The sequence below is a fragment of the Agelaius phoeniceus genome, chromosome Z (assembly GCF_051311805.1).
Source record: "Agelaius phoeniceus isolate bAgePho1 chromosome Z, bAgePho1.hap1, whole genome shotgun sequence".
NCBI lineage: Eukaryota > Metazoa > Chordata > Aves > Passeriformes > Icteridae > Agelaius > Agelaius phoeniceus.
In genome coordinates this window covers 82,903,348-82,909,541 of record NC_135303.1, presented here as the reverse complement: position 1 = coordinate 82,909,541, position 6,194 = coordinate 82,903,348, and positions in this window count along the sequence as shown.

Here is a 6,194-nt window from a genome sequence, read left to right as displayed (position 1 = left end):
CATGCTGCACATTCAGAAGCCCTGTCCAAAAATGTTTGCATGCATTTGCTTCTCTGTAAACATCTACTGCCCACCAGGAGTCATCCCCCAAAGAGTGTGGGGAGCAAGGGGGTTGCTGGATTAAACTGCATTTTCCAGACAAGAAGAAAAAAACTCAAAACATTCCTGAGAAAGCAACCTGGCATTCCTTCCCCTCAGAGCCTCCCTGACAGCTGGAAAACTGTCGGGAGTGACAACTCAAAGCACAAAGGTCTGCACTGCCCCATTCTTAGAAGCAGATTGTCTGGATTCTTGCTGTTCAAAGTGCAGGCCCCAAAAAAAGCGGCGCAGCGTTCAGCAGTTGGTGGTGCCACATCTGGATGTGAGCACAGCTGGACAGATGTTGCAGAGCTGGTGCACACGTACGTGTGAGGCATTCCAGAGCCAGGCGCCTGCAGGAAGGTCGCGGTGGGAGGGCAGGTGCTCCCCTGGTTGTGCCGCTTCTGCATTGCCCCCTGCACGTGTGCGGAGCCCTGCGCTGCCTGAGGGGGGCCGTGTGGGTTTCAGAGTGACTTTAAATTCCTGCCCTTGCTGCCACATGAAGAATTCGTGTCCCCGTCCAGCGACCGGGAGGGGCAGGTCAGCAGAGTTTCCTCTGCAGATGCTTTGGCCGGGGGTGTCTGGCACCGCGTTCCCTTGCGAATATCTGCATAATTAAAACCCTTGCGAATATCTGCATAATTAAAGCCGACCGGGATCACCCAGGCTGGGTTGCAGCATGGAGGAAGAGGAGGTGTGAGCTCTGTGCTGCCCATGCGTCTCTGACAACTTTTCTGGGAGCTTTTCTGGTCAGCTCTGGAGAGTGACGGCTCGCAATTGCAGCCTGGATATACCCCAGGTCCTCCAGAACCTGTCCCATGCTGGTAGTTAGTTTATTAGGAGAATAAACGTGTTTGGCCAGCTTGTTGTCCAGAAAAAATCAGATTTGTTTCCTGGTGTGCAACAAGCAACTAATTACACACTCAAAGATAATTATTTATTCCAGTGGCACAAGCCTGGGTGCTTAGTGGTGTTCCGCAAATCAAGCACACCAACTCTCAAAACTTTTTACTATTTATACACTCTGGTGTTAAGGAAACTCCCCAGTCTGGCCATTGTTGAGCCTCTCTGGCAGTCACACTCCCAGTGCCAGACTTTCACAGGTGGGACTGAATCTCCTTCACAGCGGGCGGCTCCAGAGCCGCAGCTGATGCCCCAAACACTCCCCTCGCAGTCAGACCAGGTTACCTCGCTGGCTCCACCCCAGGTTTCCCATGAAAGAGTCTCAGATGTCTCGTTCCACAAAGCTGTTATACATGGATAATGAGATGATTTGCTCTCGCAATTCTGTTATAAATGATCAAATCCTGAGCCAAAATTATCAAAATTTTAGCAGATTTATTAATTTGTCTGCGAGACCAAAGTTTGGTCTTCGAAACCACCACAGCCAAAAAGACAGCGTCAAGCCCGGGATTGGCGCCAGGTGAACACAGATCTGACCTCCTGAGTGTCAGAGTCTCCCCAGCTCATGCTCGTGGCTTTGCACAGCGAGGTTTTATACAGTTTATTCTGCCCGAAGCAAAGATGACCAAATTTTCTTTGTGTCTCTTCACATGCATCACTGTTGCTTTCCGTGTGCAGAGGTGGACAAAAGCCGCGTCCAAGTGTGCCATTGGTATCAATTGGCTCTGGAGAAGCCGTGTACTCAGATGTACCAGGGTGGTGCTGTTGACTATCTTGATAGATGCCATTGGCAAGGCGATAATCGTGGAGGAGGAGGCAGCATGGGGAAGCCTTGGAGTGCTGTCCAAGGGAGCAACTTCCCCAGCTTCCCCCAAGAAGTGCTTGCCTTCCCACCCCACTGTGATGGCCTCAAAGGTTGAGGGGGCCCAGCAGCTGTAGCTTGAGGGGCCACGTGATCCTGGGAGGCTTCAGCCCCAGCCCCAGGCTGCTTACCTGCTGTGGAGAAGCGCCACGCTTCTGGAAAAACTCCAGAATGGGTGCAGGAGTCTTGGTCTTTCTTACGGTTCTAGGTGTCCCTTCTGGTTTTAGGTGTTCTTTCCGATCCTAGGTGTCCTTCTGCTGTTTCTTCAAGTTCTAGGTGTTCCTTCCAGTCCTAGATGTTCCTTCCAGTCCTAGGTGTTTTTTTCCGCTGTTTCTTCCAGTCATAGGTGATCCTTCCGGTTCTAGGTATTACTTCCAGTCCTAGGTGTTCCTTCCGCTGTTCCTTCCGGTTCTAGCTGTTACTTTCAACAACTCAGGGAACCACTGATTATCGCCCTGGAAGCTTCTATTCTTACATTAAAGCGTCGATGGCTATCTTAACGTGTGTCCGGGAACTAGTTGAATCTGAATAAGACAGCTGCTCCCAGCCAGGACAGTCAAAAGACATGGTTTGGATTTCACAATATTTTACACCATACATTAATAGCATGAATTATCCCTACCATATATTACAACAACTATTGTGTGAATATTAATAAAAGCTTTAGTGATATATAGTTATGTTATTGTAGTTCAGATGTCCTCTGTTCTTCCCACAGTTCCCCTTTCCCTCCTTTCCCTTTTCCCCTTTCCCCTATGGTTGCCATCAGACTGCTGGGGCTGTCTAGGACAGGTATAAAGAAGGCTGCACGTGTGCCCCTTGTATGGGGCAGTTGGGAAGGGAAAAGCTCAGGGGGTTGCTTAGGGAGTGCAGCATGGCAACACCTGATCTCTAATGAAGTTACAAGCAAGCAGTCTGCAGTGATAAATGACACAGAAGAGCTGACTGGCAGACTTTGGAAGGGGCCAGGGCATCCCCAGGGGTATAAAAGACTGAGCATCCATCTTGAAGATGAACTGGCCATATGGTATCCACGAGGGCACTTCCCAGCACTGCAGCTTTTTCCTTACGTAGTCCCTTGTTGTATTTTTGTTAAGGTTTAATAAACCTTTTCAAATTTTCAAAGTGAGCAGTTGTTTCTCACAAAGCCATTTATTCACGGCACACAGAAACAGCTCAATACCTCTGAGGAGGGACCACAAAAAAGGAACCTTGGGGAATTTTACACCCTCACTGTCTACCCAGGTGCAAGTGTAGCTCTTCCTCTCCAGTTGGCACATGCCACCCTCTCTGTGTCTATACACCTAGCTGGCATCACCCGTGTTCATCTCTTTTGTTATCCAAAATGTCTGCAATTGCCAGCCCCTGCTGTGTCTCCCCGCTCACCCTGGCTGGTTTCAGCGGGCTTTGTGCCCTCTGTAAATCAATCACAGGGCTGGCAGTTCACAGCCTCTTGTCTCTCCCTGGGCTCCCACCCAGAGCTCAACCTGCTGCAAATTCAGCTTGCAAACACAGCTGCCTGCACCAGACGTATCCCTCAACATTAGCAAACATAGCCATTAATGTTAGTGGGCTACAAAAGACATTGTTCTCTTATTAATCAGTATTCTATCTTCTATCAGTTAATGATTCTCTCAGTTCTTATGCTCATTAGTCTGCAACCCTCACTCTTCATCTTCTTTTGATATGGTGGGCTATGAGTCACTCTGTCATGATTTCTCCCGGCTGGAATTCCTTTTACCCACTGGCAGCCAGTTTCAGCACAGTTGCTGAGTTGGCCTTATTAGTTTCCTCCCTATTTTGGGAGTTCTGCCATATGTCCTTGTGGCTTTAAAGTTCTGCATGGTTGTGTCTACATACTATCCTTCTTCCCTAATTTTGTTAACCTGCCTCTAGGTATGAGATCACTGAAGCTTAACAAGGCAATTCTGCCAACAAGTAATTTATCTTTCCAACACCTGGACATAACTTAGGGCTTATTAGCTGCTTTCTGTTCCATGGATTAAGTCTCTTTCTGGTTGATTAGGGGTTCAAGTGCCTAATTAGTTGGAGTTGTGTTCCACCTGTCCCTTACGTTGCAAACCCAATTCTGCACTCCACTGGCTTTTATGGGGTAAAATCCAAACATATGTTCAGGCAGATTTCTTATCTCAGACCTCCAGCTTTCTGCTCACTTGCTCCTTTTTGGTCAACTCCATCTGAATTGGAAGGGGTAGAAGGCTGTTCAGTTTTCCATTGAGAGTTTTACTCCACACACAGACACAGCCCCCCACCCACTACCCCACCTCAAACGCTGATGCAGAGGGGGTGAAAGTGGGAATGAAATTCCCATTGTCTCTCTGCTCAGAATTTCAATGGTATTACAAAAGGGAAGTTTTTCCTGGGCAATGCAGCTCTTTCTAGACTCTCCTGCATGCGTTCCTCCAGAGTACTTACACAGACTGACGTTCACATTCGTGGTGGACATTCAAACCCACTTCTCACTTCTGTGAGAGTCTTTTACTCCACGGAAATCAGAGCTGTGTGGGGCACCCGACTGCATCCCTCTCCAACACTCTCTGCCTGGAGGAGCCCTAGCAATTATCTGTAGCAATGCTTATGCACTGCCCTGTTATTCTTAGACCCAGCTAAGGGCAGAAGCAGGGAAGAAAGAGGCAGAACCCACTTCTTATCTCTTCCATTTATACCTAAGCAGTCCTGACCCCCTCAAAGAGAGATTCTCATAAAAATGAGTTTTTGTCTCAACAAGAAGTCATCAAGTGACTATTCTGTAATAGCAGCATTTTAAAAATAATTCTGTTTGTTCAGTTTAATGTTAGTGTTCTCTAATGTTACTGTTCAGCAAAAGCACTGCTTAGTGCTACTACAGACAGTTTCTAAGTATTTATTTTGGTAAGACCCACCTGCTGGATTCTTCAAGCTGCTACAAAACGAGGTTAAAAACAGACACCTACAGGAAACAGCATATGGCTTATCTCAGCTTTTCCAGCTGCTCCACTAACCTCACTAAAGACTCATCTAGTCAAGTATACAAGAGTACTATTTCCTTGTAAATCCATGTGTAAATAAATAATAAACAACTAAAGTAAATAAAAACCAAACCACTGATTCTTTCCCACCACTATCTTTGAAATAGAGGTGTAGAACTGAATTCCCCCTGGAGAATTTTGTGCTTTACAGATCCCAATCATTGTAGAAAGCCAAGGAGACACAAAAATTCAACATGTTGGGAGGCAGGAGATACTAGTAGCACCAGGACTGTTGGTGTTTTGTTGCATAAAGATTGTCAGGAGCCAAAGGCATTATTTTGACTTCTGCAATCTTCAAAGACTGGTGGGGAGTCTGGGCCTATAGGCAGTAGTTTTCTGGTGGAATCAAAGTGTCTTCTTGAAAACCTGTGGTCAGTTCCTGCTCTGAAAATCACAAATCAAAATAATTGGAGGGGAAATCTCTTGCCAGTTTTGTGGCCTCTGGATGTGGGATGTCCACAGCCCCCAGTGCTGCCCATCAGAGCTGCCAGGCATCCCCTACCACAGCTGAAACGGGGTAGAAGGCACTGGTGACAGCTGCCAACCCAGGAACTGGTTTACTTTACAAGACAAGTAATTCTGAATACTTGCATGCACCCTTTTAAGAAAGCAGATGGGCAAAATCTGAGTTGTGACAAGCCTCTTCTGTGATGCTACAAAAAGTAGTGAGCTGAACATTTCCTTTGCTGCAGGTTTCCTGTAGTCTGCAAGGGGAAAGCTCTTGTTAAATAGCAGAGACAAAACGTACTAAAGGTAACCTGAGTTCTGGATCCATGCAAAGTGTAGCAGGAAATCCAGTGCAGCAGTGGATATCTGCAGAATTTATGTAACTTACTAGGTCAAAAAGATGCAGTGCCCTTTTAGTCACCATCCTCCTCTTCACCCTTTTTATTTTACTGTGCTTGAATGCAGAAATGTAACTGAAACATCACAGATGGATCCTAATCAATTCACTGCCTTTCAGCACCAAGGCTGTAGCCCAGATTTCCCACGTTCTTGTCTCCCTAAAACCATATCCATGAAGTCAAAAGTGCACAAGCACCTCCCTACCTCTGGGAGCCCAGGACAGGACTCAGCCCATCTGGGGTACGGACATTAACTCCTGCACAAACCATATGTGCCTTTAATATCTAATACTAAATGCAAGTTATTTTCTGGTATTTTGTGGTGTTCTAACTTCTAAGGGTATTGCTTCTACGATTACTGTTGGTAGGCCACAGAAGAAATCATTTAAAGTACTATTTCAAAAAGGAACACAATACATCTGTAGGCAATTATATAAAAATTCAAATGTTAAGCCACAATTCCTGAACACAATACAA